The sequence below is a fragment of the Neofelis nebulosa genome, chromosome 8 (assembly GCF_028018385.1).
Source record: "Neofelis nebulosa isolate mNeoNeb1 chromosome 8, mNeoNeb1.pri, whole genome shotgun sequence".
Classification (NCBI taxonomy): domain Eukaryota; kingdom Metazoa; phylum Chordata; class Mammalia; order Carnivora; family Felidae; genus Neofelis; species Neofelis nebulosa.
Genome location: NC_080789.1, coordinates 139,355,114 through 139,370,370, shown reverse-complemented (window position 1 = coordinate 139,370,370; position 15,257 = coordinate 139,355,114). Strand labels below are relative to the sequence as shown.

The following is a 15,257-nucleotide window of genomic DNA, read 5'->3' as shown; positions in this document are numbered from 1 at the left end:
AAAAAATTGAAAAAAAAAATTAAAAAAATAAAATAAAATAAAATAAATAAAAATAAAAAGATATACAGAGGGCCCCCTGGATGGCTTGGTTGGTTAAACATCTGACTTTGGCTCAGGTCATGATTTCACAGTTCATGGGTTCGAGCCCCGCATTGGGCTCTGTGCTGACAGCTCAGACCCTGGAGCCTGCTTCTGATTCTGTGTCTCCCTCTCTCTCTGCCCCACCCCTGCTTGCACTCTGTCTCTCAAAAATGAACAAATGTTAAAAAAAAAAAAAACAAAAAACACACACAAATAAAATGCCCACCTTGGGGCACCTGGGTGGCTCAGTCTGTTAAACGTCCCACTTCGGCTCAGATCATGAACTCATGGTTCGTGGGTTCTAGCCCTGCATCAGGCTCTGTGCTGACAGCTGGGAGCCTGGAGCCTGCTTCGGATTCTGTGTCTCCCTCTCTCTCTGCACCTCCTCTGCTCTCACTCTGTCTCTCTCTGTCTCAAAAATAAACAAACATTAAAAAAAATTAAAAAGATATACCGACACATCAAATTAAAACACGAATCAGATAAGCATATACGTGAAGGGATATTCACACCCATGAGCACGTATCCATGCAGGTGCACACCCCGATTATGAGACCCCGGAGCAAATAGGAGAGCCGAGGGCTTCAGTGAGCGGCTCAGGGGGGAAAATGAAACAGTTCTTTCCTCTTGAAGACTCCAGCCTGAGTGAGGATGTTTCTTCCACTACCGAAGTAAAGCCACACTGGATAAGAGTAACTTTTAAATATTCATTAGTATGATTCATTGTAATGTTTATGACTTTGAAATCACAAAGGATGAATTATTTTCTTCTAGGTAGAGCACAGCTACAAGATGTTTGCCATAATCACAGAGGGGAAGTAATGGATTTTGTATTAGGGCACATCAGTGAGATTGCGGACATATATTCATGCATAAATCTCTGAGGGGAGAAGATGGGGAGCAAGGTTTATCGATGACCTACCGCATGCCAGGCACGCTTCTAGATGGCTTAAACATGTTCAGAGAGATAGGGCTGTGCCACTTTCACATGAAATGTTTGGTACATAGCACGTGCTATTATTGTCTGTCTCACATAATTGCCAAAACGACGCACACCATTAGGCAGCAATATCCTTACTGTGTACAAGTGGGTCACCTAAGGATAAGAGATGTTTAACAACTTGGCCATGGCCACCCAGCAAAAGGTGGGGGAGGCCTTTCTGATTCCACAGCTACTTACCCTGGGTCTTCGTCTTTGGTTTTGTTGTTGTTGTTTTGGTTTGGTTTGGTTTTTGGGTGTTTTCTTCCCCACTCCTGCCAACTGGTTTTGTCACATCATATGGTGGATGTCATTCATGTGGCCACACCCACAGAACGGATCCTTTGAATCCCTTGTTGTTCCAGTGGGACAACCACGAAGCGGGCACTACAATTACATCCAAGCATCCAAAGCACACTTTAAAATACATTACCTCTATTTCCCTACTTTTGTTGTGTGGGCAACAATGTGCTTAGGACGATTGCCTTTCAAGATCCTCTACCTGTCTTCTGTCCTCGGCAATCTGTATTAGTTCTCTATCGATGTATACAATCACCCCTAAGATGTAGTCAGATATACCAGCTACCTTTTTTTTCCAGGCAGAGGTCTCTCTCTTTACCAGGTTGTCAATATGCCGTGTACATTATACTAGAGTTTTCCCTTTTATCACCTTTCCAAGGTCTTTTCTGTGTTACGGAAGAAACTTGAAAAATGTAATTTAATCGAATGAGCATGTAACCTTCCATGAAGTGGTTAGACCAGTTTAACAATTGCCTTCTGGTTGTTGTTTCTTTCTTTCTTTCTTTCTTTCTTTCTTTCTTTCTTTCTTTCTTTCTTTCTACCATGAAGAACAGAGCAAGGATAATATACCACTATGGACTGAACTGTGTCCTCTCAAAATTCACATCCTGAAGGCCTAGCCAACAGTGTGTCTGTATTTGGGGTGAGTTAGGTTAAGAGAGGTGGGAGAGTGGGGCCCTGATAGGATAGGAGGAGACAGCAGAGAGCTCCCTCCCCTGCACCCAGTGAAACCAGGAAGAGAGCTCTCACCAGACACTGGGTCTGCGCTCCGAGGGGACCTTGTTCTGACACCTCCAGCCTCCAGAGCTTCGAGGAATGAATGCCTGTTGTTTATAAACCACCTCATCTGTGGTATTTTCTTACTACAGGCTGAGCTCACCAATACCCTTGTGCATAACCACCCCCCCCCACCATATCCTACCCTACATCTGCTCATGTTTATGCTTCAATGTCCCATCAGACCTCACTTAAAAGCGTACGTTCAAAGATAAAATAATTAAGAATTCAGGACACAGTAGCAGAGTATGGACAAGCCCGAGCCCTCCCGAGCTGGGGGGTCCCCTGTGATTTCACCGACCTCCTGCCCGCAGACCCGACCCTGAACCTCACCAGCTTGCGGGTGTCCACGGCGCAAACAGGTGGGTGTTGCTCACTCTCATTCGTCCCCGCCAGGAAGTGCTTCTGGCACGCGGTGGATGTTCAGTCCGCGTCTGATGTTTATAATGTGTAATGTGATGTGTATAACACGTATCTGACTCTCGGCTCGACTTTAAAGAGGCTCTTTGATTAAAAACACTGTTTTAGTGGTTTGTTTCATAATTCTTTATTTATTGAGAAAGTAACCAGAGAATCACAGAAGTATAAAGCTGGAAGGAACTTTCTGTCTGGCAGTTTTGAAGGTCGCTTTTGCTTTCTACTTTTTGTGAGCAGCAGAGGCGATCCTGCGAGGGACAGTTTGAAGGGGGCAGCTTGTTGGGTGAAGCGGAACCCTGACACACCCCCCCACCCCAACCACCACCACTCTGACCTCCCCAGGCCTCTCCTTCCTCAAAACATAATTCGCAGCAAACCAGTGATCTGGTCCAAAGTGCTTATCTAAAATCTTCATTTATCTGTTGCCCTCTTAGGTATCTTCAAACATGACAGTGTTCCAAATTAAAACAAACAAAAACAGCATTGTCCATGGGCTTAAAACATGCCAGGTTACACAGTCATGTTTGCACACGGATATTAGTTTGCTCACACCTTCAAGGATTGGGAACTGGCAGCTGAGGAGAGAACGCGGCCCTCAGCCCCAGGACTGTTATATCCGACTCCTTCTGACCTTTCCGGGGCGATGGTGGTGGGCAGCTCACGGGATCACGACATCCCAGGGGGACCTGGCAGGTCTCGGGCTTTGCCCCAGTGAAAACAGCCTATACCTTCCCCCCCATCCCTTGTTGGTGGTTTCACTTGTGTTACTATAGCACTCCTGTTACCCTGGCCCTTGCCTGTTAAAGGAGATCAGTTCGTGATCCAGTGAACTCCTTGAATCACGGCCAGGGGGTCAGGCGTCCTGTGGCCTCCTGTTGTTTCTAGTGTATTGCATTGTTGTGAGACGTGCTGGTCTTTTTATAACTTGAGGGACCCACTCATGCCACTGTGGTGGAGTATTTCCTGGGGCCTGGCAGTCTAATCAATGTCAGGGGAATTGCAGAGGTAAGACGTGGTCATTAGCTTCCATTAGGACGCGAGGTAGCAGGGAATCCGTCACAAATGGAGGAGGAGTGTCTTCCAATTATGGTTTCAAAAGGTCCTCTCATTTAAAAAAACCTAATTTTCTATTAATTAAAAAATTTTTTTGTGGGTTAAATATTATGTACAGGGCTTTAAAAAGTATTCTTTTCAGACCTCAAAATGTAATAAGTTAAACATACCCTTTCTGCATTTTTTCCCCATTTTAACATTTTTAAGAAAAGGAATTCGGCTTCTGAAATGCTATCAGAGTAAAGTTGAGTCAAAAATCAAAAACAGTTTTCAATGAATGTTATCAGTAAGTATAAATAGGTTACAAAAAAAATTTTAAAAAAAGATTATCATCTGGACAGTTAATGGAAAAAGAGAAGCTACCAGAAGATTCTAGAAAACATGGTGAAGGTTTTGAAAAGAGTGTAGAAGTCTTACCAGGAGACAGAAAATATATAACTGTGCTTGTTTTACCAAAAATAATAATAATAATAATAATAATAAATAGAATTCCTCCTCCCTCCACCTCCTCACTCTATTCTTCTTAGAATTCATATGTTAAGTTTACATGGTTCCCCTTTCGGTATCTTTATTTACAACACTGTCACTGTTTCCATAGTTATGCAGAATGTCTGTTTCCATAGCAACACTCTTGGTTTCCTAAACAAATAGTATCGCAGTGTTAATCTTGTTTCAGTGTTATTGTACTATGTTATTAGATACAAAATTCAAAAAATAATTTAAGCAGGGTTTGGAACTAGGTGGGCTGGGTTTATTGCTTGGTGCTTTCGATATTAAATTTCAATTTCATATTAAAATGCACATCCATTTGAAAAATCGTGGGGATTTTGCACAGTAAACATGATACCAATTTTATTCACTAGTTATAAAACACCATAATTTAATAAGCGGCTGTTCTGATACCACAGCAGCGCACAGGGAGACGTTTACCATCTTTGGATTAAAGTGACAGTTTTTCAGTTGGCCTGGACGATTTAGCTTCCCCAAATCTCTAAAGTCATTGATAACCTACCCACAGCAACATTTCCCTTTGCCATTTTTGCATTTTAAGTAATTTCTGCGCGTTTTGCCTTTTATTTTGTGGCCCCGGAGGAGCCGCTGTGAAATAGACTTCAAGGGAATTTTATTACTTCCTTTCTCTCCGATTGAAAAAAAAAGAGAGAGGGAGAGAAATTAGTGTTTTTGTGCTTTTGTCTTTAAATTTGCTTAGTCTTACCCTTCGTTTCTTCTCTGGGGAGCAAATCGACTCGTTCTGCAATGGGACTGTGTCTCAGCCCCAGCACCCCACAGGCGGGTTTAGGGAGCACCGAGGGAGACTGCCAACGTGTGGGACAGACAAGGCCAGGGTGGGGATGTTGCTTTTATTTAACAGGAGCCAGAGGCGCCCTCCCACAGTCCCCCAGCACTGCCATTTCCTGTCAGGTGTTTGGAGGAGGCCTGCTCCTCGGTGCAAGCCTGGGTCTCCTTGCTTGCCCCAGTCCCATTTAACCAGGCCCGCCTCTCACTCTCCCTCTGAGCACCCCTTCCTTTAAGAAGGTCTTTAAAGGACTTTCCCTTCCCGGTGTTAGCCGGAGAAGGAATTGATATGCAAGGGCAGGTCATGATTTGCAAATGGGAAATAGTTTGTTTTGCTTTCTGGAGTCCATGAGGAACCAGAGGTGAGGTCGGAATGCGGCCCTGGGGGCCAGGCCCGGGCATCTCACTCAGCTCGGGTGTCTCTGTGTCTCCTGGGCTGTGTGGCCCGTGGTCCCTGTTCCCAGGCTTCTCCGAGCCCTGCCTTCCTCACCTCTAAAATACCACCCACCCACCCTGCAGCCTGGTGGGGATATTAGAGACACTGTAAAGAAACAGCATAGTAACTTGCTAAGTGCTAGCCTTGTCATCCGGGACCGATTTCCCCCCTTTTTTTTTTTTTTTTTTGCTAATTTGAAGTTGGGGGTCAGAGACAGCCTGATTCCTCTGTAGGGCCACACGGAGAGGTGCAGGTGGACAGAGCACTGGCCATGCGGCTCCCTCAGCTTTGTCCCCACTGCCGTTGTCCCCAGCCTCCCTGCAGCACACAGCTTGGGGTCTTGAGCTCAGAGGAGGTGAACTTTCAGACTCTGCGGAGCTGCCTCGTTGTCGGTGTGGGAGGGTCTCCTCGATGAGCAGCAGACTCGTAGTACGGAATGTCCCAGAGAAGGGGTCCTTCCTGACCTCCGTCCCCCCACCCTAGGGTCCCTCAGCCTGCTGGCACAGCAGTCACCTGGGGACCTTGCTGAGATGCAGATTTTTGTTCAGCACATCTGGGTGGGTCTTCTGTGGGGCTGACAAGCTCTCAGGTAACACACAGCCTGCTGGTCCAGGGGACTTGAACGAGAAGGATCTAAACTCCCCGCAGCAGAGATTTTCTCAGATTTGTTAGGATCCCAGTTAGGGGCCAGTTCCCATAACACTGGGCCCTCAAGCTACTTTGGCTGGGGCACATTTGGGGTTCTTTTCCTAGGACAGGATCTAAGCCATCCATTCTCATTGAACTTGGCTTCATTGTAAGACTGAGGGACCGGGCTGCCTGGAATCTTCTGGGTCCTTTCCAGTGATCGAATGTGGCACATTTCCTTCCTTTAGAAGTGGAACGAACCAGGGAAGATGCAAAATTGCATCAAAACCGTTTGTCACCTGCCAAATTCTGTTCAGCTGATTTGAATCTTCCATGAGCCTAAGGATCCAGATGACTCAGTTGTATTAAGGAAAATGTACGACATCTATCAGAAATGATTATCACAAATAGTTTAATACCCTGATTAGGAATTCAGGGATTTATTTATGAATGAGTTTAGAAGCTGGCTGTCTTATGCAATCATCAACAATTACGATATGCTTAATGTTTCAGAATTCTCTGAGAAAGTGCCTTCTCATTGCTTTTTGTTATGCTGGCGGTACAACAAGCTAAGTTTTCTTGGATAGTGTTGTGTTCGGTTTCTGTTCTCTTGTCCTTCAGAACCCTGTTGGCGTTTTACTTGTTGTATGTTAATAGCAATGTTTCTTGAAAATGAACCTTTTCGTGGCATTTCGGTCTTCTCTGAGATTATATTTTTAAAGGAAATTGTATCTGAAAGGTCTAAAAAACACCCACCAGGGCTTTCTAGGGGATTTTATCACTTGTGTTTTCTTTGCTTATGATCTCATTGTCGAGGACCGTATACGCTTCTAAGAAGCAGGGGGTTGTGGTTTCTAATAAATAGATGCAAACAGAATTATTTTCATTTTTATTCATATGCCAAATATATTCACTCAACTGGCATTGACCTCATAATAAATCATGACGAATCCATTTGCCCTTCTCAAAAATAACAATACAATTGTAACAAAACCAATTCCCTTCGGAAAAGAAGGCAGCCCGTTTCCTCACAGTGCCTGGCTTGCCCTGGAAAATACTCCCAACTGTCAATGAAAAACTCACATAAACATATAAAAACTGTGGATGAAAACAGTATCATACTCACACAGTGAGGGGCAGAGGGCTCATGGAAATTAAACACTTACTACCTGGCACATATCAAATGTTCAATAAGTATTAATTATTGCCATTATCCCTGACTTTTTTTTTTAATTTTTTTGTAATGTTTATTTATTTTTGAGAGAGATAGAGAGAGACCAAGTGCAAGCAAGGGAGGGGCAGAGAGAGGGAGACACAGAATCCGAAGCAGGCTCCAGGCTCTGAGCTGTCAGCACAGAGCCCGTCGCGGGGCTCGAACTCACGAACCCATGAGATCCTGACCTAAGCCGAAGTCAGACACTCAACCGACTGAGCCACCCAGGTGCCCCCGTTATCCCTGACTCTTATCTCACTATTTATAACCTCATCTCATTGTTTGTAACAAGCAGGATTGTGGCAGCCCACACTGTCCCCAACTCTGTGCATATGTTAAGATATGAATGTATACATGTATATATAATTTTTTTCTATGAAGGAGGACCCTTTCAGAGATAATCATTTCAGATAGTTGTGGAAAACTTGACACAAGACAGTGGAAGGAAATAATGCAAAAATTCTCTGAAAGTCTACCATTACTATAATTTGAACATCCAACTCAAACAGATTTCTTAGGGTTGTCTGATCAGAGAGACTGTCCTATGGAAAATCTTGATTTATAAAGAAACTTGTTCAAATAAAAGAGTAGCGTATCTCAATGGAGAAAAAAAAACCTATGCTCGTAACACACACACGTACGAACGAATGTATATACTTCGATGAGAAAGGCATATAAGCTTTTCCTCTAAGTGTATTGATTAAAAATTAATCTTACCCAGCTGTATGACTGCTTCTGCTATAAAGCACTAACATTAAAGTACTGTTTTCGCAGAACGAAGAGGGAGGAAAACTGAACAAACTGTTGGAGGTGAAGTCAACCTACCATTCTAAAGCACCAGAGTCAAGCATTCCATCGGATGGATGGTTTTCACTTACGGTGGGCCATTAAGTCATTCTCTTAGGGTCGTTCTGGGTAATCGCGAAGGGGTGTGTACAGGAAATTCTCCATTATTTTGAGGGGCTTTTCCATAGTTTATTTATGACGGTGATGCTCACAGTATTTTCCCTGCATAAAGACACATCATGATAGACACCAGCTTTGTTAAAAATGCACAGCAGCAGTGGAAGAACCTGGGGAACCTCATTGGAAGGAATAACAGCTGAAGGCATCCAGGAAAATGATTATGGACACTAACTCAGCTGTCAGGTACCTGGGTTCAAATCTGGGCTCCACCCTTCATGTCTGACTTGGAGAAAATTCCCTAGCTTCTCTGTGCCTCAGTTATTTACTGATCTTTGCAATCAGGATGTAATAGTACCTATTCCAAAAGGCTATTGTAGGAATGAGCATTACAGCATACACAGTGATTCGAGCAGTGCCTTATGCACAGTAATCAATACATGTTAGTGATTAGTGGAAAGTGAATCATGTCTCCTATAACTGCCATTAAGACCATGAATCATACTTCAGCGCAGGTCATGATCTCACGGCTCATGAGTTCGAGCCCCGCGTCTGGCTCTGTGCTGACAGCTCAGAGCCCGGAGCCTGCTTCGTATTCTGTGTGTGTGTGTGTCTCTCTCTCTGCCCTTCCGCTGCTCATGTTCTGTCTCTCTCTGTCTCTCATAAATGAATAAATGTTAAAAAAATTTTTTTAAAGGCCATTAGTCATATACAACAGTTTTATGACTTGCTTCCTATTTTGCCAAAGCTGATTCTAAACTTATTACGGTTTGATCCTGTAATGTTGGCAAACATTTAGCCAGCCTGAAGCTTCTAAGTCATGTGAGGATCTCAAATTCTAGAAAGAACCTAGTAATCAGTCAGGCAGGTACTATTCGTTCAGAAAGGTTGTAAAGGTCAAGAGTTTTAAGATAAAGTCCAGATGGCTTGGATATTCAATAATTCTTAAACTCGGGGATTAACTATATCAGCAGAATTACAGTAATAACTCATTACCCAACGGTTTTAGCCCAGTTGACCACCATAAACACCACAGACGCATAGTCCTGGAGGCTGGAGTCCGAGATCAGGGCACGGGCTAATTCGCTGTCTGGTGAGGACCTGCGTCTTGCTTCACGGATGGCGTCTTCTGTGTCCTCATGTGACTTTTCTTCCGCAAGTGCTTGAGAAGGGCTGGCATGAACACGTGTCTACTTTCCTCTTCGTACGAGGCCACTAATCTTTTTAAAAATTTTTTTTTTTTCAACGTTTTTTATTTATTTTTGGGACAGAGAGAGACAGAGCATGAACCGGGGAGGGGCAGAGAGAGAGGGAGACACAGAATCGGAAACAGGCTCCAGGCTCCGAGCCATCAGCCCAGAGCTTGACGCGGGGCTCGAACTCACGGACCGCGAGATCGTGACCTGGCTGAAGTCGGACGCTTAACCGACTGCGCCACCCAGGCGCCCCACGAGGCCACTAATCTTATCGGAACAGGGCCCTGCTCATATAACCTCATTGAACTTGGCTTCCGTAAAGACCCAATCTCCAAATATCCCAAATATCGCAGGTTAGGGCTTCACCAAACGAATTTTGGGGAGAGACAAACATTCAGTCCCTAGCGCCAGTCCGTAGGTGTGTTTCTTGTGCAGGCATCTTGTAAATCTAGAATCACACGAGAGCGCTTCTGTCCAATGCTCCTTCTCAGGACACACCTTCCGGTCCGTGGCCCCTCGGTGTCCCCACCCACACCTCCCCGTCTGTGGTCCTGCTATCTCGTACGTGGAGTCTGCATGCTCTCCGTGGCTTTTGTTTGCTCTTCTGTCTGAGAACTTTTATTTTATTTTATTTTATTTTATTTTATTTTAATACTTAAAACAATTTTTTTTTTTTTAATGTTTGTTTATTTTTAGAGAGAGAAAGGGAGACACAGAATCCAAAGCGGGTTCCGGGCCCTGAGCTGTCGGCACAGAGCCCGATGTGAGGCTCGAACCCACAAACTGTGAGATCACGACTTGGGCCGAAGTCAGACACTTACTGGCCTGAGCCACCCAGGCGCCCCTCTTTCTTGGTTTTGAGGGCCCCGCTCATTCCCTTCCTCCTGGAGAGGGAACTGCTCTCTAAGCAGCAGTGTGTGAGTTTGGTGTCAGCTTTTGTCTAACGTCACCAGTCTCCTTGAGGTCGTGAGGCCGACAAGTGCCAAGCTGTGGGGACACTAGTCCCGTGCGGTTTGGACGCCAAGGGAAGCTGACGAGGCGACAGAGGCTTGTGAACAACACGAGCTGCACCAAGCAGGGGTGAGTGAGGCAGGCGGGCAGCGGGGAGGAGAACCACAATGCGGTTCCTGCAGAGGGCTCAGCCGATCCCCTGGGCTGCTGCCTAGGAGCTGTTCCCAGACAAACTTAGGGGGCACAACGTTGTGGCCGGCACGGGCCAGACACTGGATCCGGGCCGCCCTCGGGGGCCGGCTATAATCTGGGGCCTATTGGCTCCCCGAGCAGGGCCATTCCTGGAAGGGCTCGGCTGTGAACCCTGCACTGGGTGGGGGGTGAAGCCGGGCGGCGGTGGGGCAGGGGGTCCAGCCCCCCTCTCCACGGGAACTCGATCGGCCAGTTCCGAACATTCTGCTGTGGACTTCAGCGGTGGGTCAGGGCTTTGGCACCGTACTTTGCAAAGCTGTTGATCAAGGACAATCGTGAGAGAAAACTGTGCAAGAAGCCTGGGGCCCGCTTCTCCAACCATGGCTTCTCTGAACGGGAAAAATAGTTCTCAAGGTCACTCTGAAGGGTCCACTTGGAGGCAGAGAGCATTCCAGTTATTTGGAGACAAGCATTTACCACGAAGAGCTGGGAACTACAGGGAAGGCAGCTACCGGGACAATTGAGAGGAAAAAGGAGAACTAAGGTCCCATTCCCGGGGCCGAGGGAAGGAGCAAAGAGCCCGGAGCAAGGGGCTCCCGGAGCCGGGACCCGGGTCTCTGCGAGGGCAAGTGTGGGACCGCAGCTGGTGTCACGCAGAGGGGAGGCGGTAAGGGTGGTTCTCGGTGCTGGAAGACCACTTTGGGGCCAGCGGCTGCTGGAGGGAAGGCTCCCCGCTGGCCCAGAGGACCAGCATGGCTAGTGTCACAGCAGTAGAGGCAGGAGGCACAAAAGGCCAGGGGCCGCACACAGGAAGGGTGGGGGGCGGGGACTCTGTCTTCCCCAAGCCCAGGCTCCAGCTGGCGCCCCTCCAGCCAGGCGGGCTCGGCATCACCCAGCCCAGGGCCGGCAGAGCGGAGCTGAGACGCGAGGCGGATGTTGTGAACATTTTCCTGGGGCGCAAAGTCAGCAGACACACGGCTTCGTCCTCCCTGAATAAAAATCCTGAGCACCAGTCACTGTGCACACTTTGAATCCCGCGGCTGCCTTCTGATACAGTGACTGATGGTGTATTAGATGTCCCTGATGTTGAATAAGAAATAGACTGTTCTTTTCACATGAATGGCAGTTTATTAACACTGTTTTGACTGAGGGGTGTCACCTTGGTCTGTGGGTTAGAAAAATTGACAAGGGGTTGAAATTTGAGGATGCGTGAGATGGTTTTAGATGGATTTTCTTCAATTCGCAGTAAGTATTTGATTTTATTTTAAGTTGACTTATTTGTTTTGAGAGACAGAACACAAGTGAGAGTAGGGTAGGGGCAGAGAGAGAGAGAGAGGGAGAGAGAATCCCAAGCACTGTCAGTGCTGAGCCCAACGGGCGGCTTGAACTCATGAACCCGTGAGATCATGACCTGAGCTAAAATCAAGAGTTGGACTCAACCTACTGAGCCAGTCAGAAGCCCCCTGGGAAGGGTTTGATTTTGAATTTTTTTTTTAACATTTTATTTATTTTGAGACAGGGAGAGACAGAGCATGAACAGGGGAGGGTCAGAGAGAGAGGGTGACACAGAATCTGAAACAGGCTCCAGGCTCCGATCTGTCAGCACAGAGCCCGACGCGGGGCTCAAACTCATGAACCGAGAGATCGTGACCTGAGCCCAAGTCGGCCGCTTAACCGACAGCCACCCAGGCGCCCCGGGTTTGATTTTGTAAGATGATGGTCTTGCAAAGAAATCCCTGATATTTTTCAACAAAAATGGGTGAAATTTTGAAATGTGGTTCCAATATGCCTCCAAATCAGATAAAGATCAGAGAGTGTTGTGACGTGGGGAAATTCCAAATAATTGGGTCCTGGAAGGAGCGGAGAAGGAAGGAGCCAGAAACAGAAAGTGCGGCAAGGGAGCGCCTAAGGAAGCTAACAGCAGCGTCCTACCTGGTGGTTCGCCAGGGCCTGGGACGTGCTTGATGGTGGCCGGTGGGGGTGCGGCAGGTGGGAGCTTGGAGCGGAGGCCCAGGGAGGTCGGGGGCCGTTGAGGAGTTCTACTTAAAGAGGGGTAACCGCAGACGGACAGAGGTACAGGGTGAGTTGACGAAGGACAAAACCCACAAGCAAACGCCCTCCCTTTTCTACCATCGGCACGCAGCACATAGGTCACGCAGTGCAGGCCTTCTGGCGAAGAACCTTGAGACCGCTTGTCTTGGAAAACAGAGACCGACCCTTCGTGCCTGTAGTTTGTGGGGCGCTTCTGAAGAAAGATGTCTTGTGCTCCTCGCTTCGCCTTGTGAAGTTCTCTTTATGGACATAATCATTGCACACCACCTTTTCGAATCCTACAATCCCCACAGCGGCCCCCACACAGACCCAGAGCCACAGGCCGGGTCCCCGAGCAGCTCAGGCACACCTCACCACGAGCTGGGCCCTCAGGACGGGAACCCGGAGGGCACGCTGAGACTGTGCACCCTGCGCTTATCACCCCCTTCTTTCCTCCTCTCCTTGCAGCCTGCCAGGCCCCTGCTCGCCTGAGTCAGGGTGTTCCAGCCGCCCGCAGGGACTGAGTCCTTTTCAGGCTCAGGAGGGCCGCTGGGGACGGTCACCCCCAACCAGGGGCAGAGCCTGATTTTCGCCCTGTGGCTGCCTCCCAGTCTTCTCCTGGAGCATACTTTTCCTCGTAGAGGAGGAAGCCTTTCTGATTTACCCGCCCCTGTGCAGGAGAAGCTGGCTGGGTTCCCGGAGGCCCCACCAAACCCCCAACCTGCCACAGGACCCTGTGCTAACTATCATTTGACAGCTTGTACTGGGCCAGGAAGCCCAGTGGTCTGCGTCCTCTTAGACATCAACTCTTTGCAGAAAACGGTCTTGGACCCTTTTTTTTTTTTTTCCTTGAAATACGCGCTGATTGTTTTCTGTCGTATGTATCTTTATGCACCTCTGCGGTGGCATTTTCCAAAAATTATGGGTGCTTTCGTCTTTCAGAGATTTCAGTGACCCGAGATTCCTTTCTCTTACTGCTCAGGACAGCTGCTGCCTGGATCTGCCTGCCCTCAGGTGCCAGCGCGGTCACTTTTGTAATTGCTTTGAAAGTGAGGAACTTCCAGAGACCCAGAGAAAGAATTTGACCCCGGGGTCTGAATGGGTAATGGGGTGATGTTTGGGTTAACTGGTGGGTGGAGCAGACCCTGTAATCTTAAGGGACCTCCCGGGGAGGTTTTTCACTGCAGGACCCAGTCAGCAAAACGTTTGCTGAAGACTCACCCAGATAGCGATCTGGCTCTGAAGAAGGCATTTTCTAACTTTCCAAGGGATTTCTCCCTGTAGCATGGCTCACACAGGATTTCCCCTCCCCCAGGCCCCCGAGAGTGTGTGTGTGTGTGCGTGTGTGTGTGTGTGTGTGGGGGTGGGTTTTTCCCATTACTGTGTCATGATTTCTGGTCCTCTCTTTAAGCCTCCACTTTCAGATGAACAGCCCAGGGCACAGATAAATAGGTCAGTTATTACTGACGTCACAGGGAACTCCAAGCTGCAATGAACCGTGCATGCGTTGGGGATGGGACATAGAGAGCAGTGTGACAAAAAATGTAAGCAGCCTAATCTCACTTTATTTTTTTTTTTTATTTTTTTTTTATTTATTTTAAAAAAAAATTTTTTTTTTCAACGTTTTTTATTTATTTTTGGGACAGAGAGAGACAGAGCATGAACGGGGGAGGGGCAGAGAGAGAGGGAGACACAGAATCGGAAACAGGCTCCAGGCTCCGAGCCATCAGCCCAGAGCCTGACGCGGGGCTCGAACTCACGGACCGCGAGATCGTGACCTGGCTGAAGTCGGACGCTTAACCGACTGCGCCACCCAGGCGCCCCTAATCTCACTTTAATAACAAAGTCCAGCAACAGGCGAGGAGGAATCGGAGTAAAGTTCCTCCTCGAACTACATAATTAGGGAAATGAAATGACTCACTTGTACTAGTTAATGTACAATGAACTATATGGGGCCAGAGGGGACTCAGCAACTCTTCTGCTTATCACTAAATTCCAGGACACCTTCCCTTATTGTGGGGGCATGCCCATCCTCACCCCTACCTGGATGAGCCAGACAGGCGGTGAAACACTTTACCTTATTCTTTGGGTAGCCCTAACGACTAGATATTTGTCATATCGTCAGAGGGGTTTGCCCTGTTTCCCATTTTGTTTTATCCATCGTCTCAAATTTCCAGACATTTTCGGAGACTTTTGCGAACTCAAGGCAGGCAGGTGAAGTAATAGATTAAAACATCCTTCCCAGGACGGAGAATTTTCTGGCAAAACTGGGGCCCGCATATCCGTGTCTGGGGTCAGTTATTGTCACGGAGCTTCTGGGATCGGCGTGGATGAACTTCCAAAGCCCGAGACATCACCAGACACATACCTGTCTCCTCAAACTCTTGGAAAGATTTCCAGCGCCCCTAGCTCTGTTCCCGGTGCCACTGATTCATTCATTCAACAAACGAATGACAATATTCATCTGCTAGTCAGTAAGGATCCAGCTGTGGTTTTATTCAGTCCTCAAGGAATTAACAAAATAGGCAGCTGCTTCTAGACAGTCAGAGAGGCAGGCAGGATATGGGTCCCTGTGGGCAAGGTCACGGGTGGCCTGCTTTGCAGGCTCTGTGTTTATCGTCGTGCTTGGCACGTCGACCGCTCTGTAAATATGTGTGACTTAAGTACGTGAGCAAATTGGAGCGGCAAGATAGGGAGCTATTTTCCAGGGCACTTATCTCATGGCACAGTCACTCTGCTGTGAGATCAGAGGTACTAAGATGCTCTCACTGCGCACGACGACATTGATGAACCAAGCAGCGTTGG

General features: G+C 47.4%; 1 long non-coding RNA gene across 2 annotated transcripts in view; it reads left to right on the top strand.

Moving 5' to 3' along the window:
* Window positions 1-14,013, top strand: part of LOC131483664 (uncharacterized) — a 30,801-nt gene extending 16,788 nt beyond the window's left edge. Inside the window, exons 3-4 of one of the 2 annotated variants that reach the window (XR_009247849.1) lie at window positions 7,954-8,058; window positions 13,395-14,013. This is a non-coding gene — a long non-coding RNA (uncharacterized LOC131483664). Of the gene's footprint in view, window positions 1-7,953; window positions 9,114-13,394 lie in introns of those variants that run through there. The other variant, XR_009247848.1, reaches the window with a different exon arrangement.
* The last annotated feature ends 1,244 nt before the right edge of the window (window positions 14,014-15,257 follow it).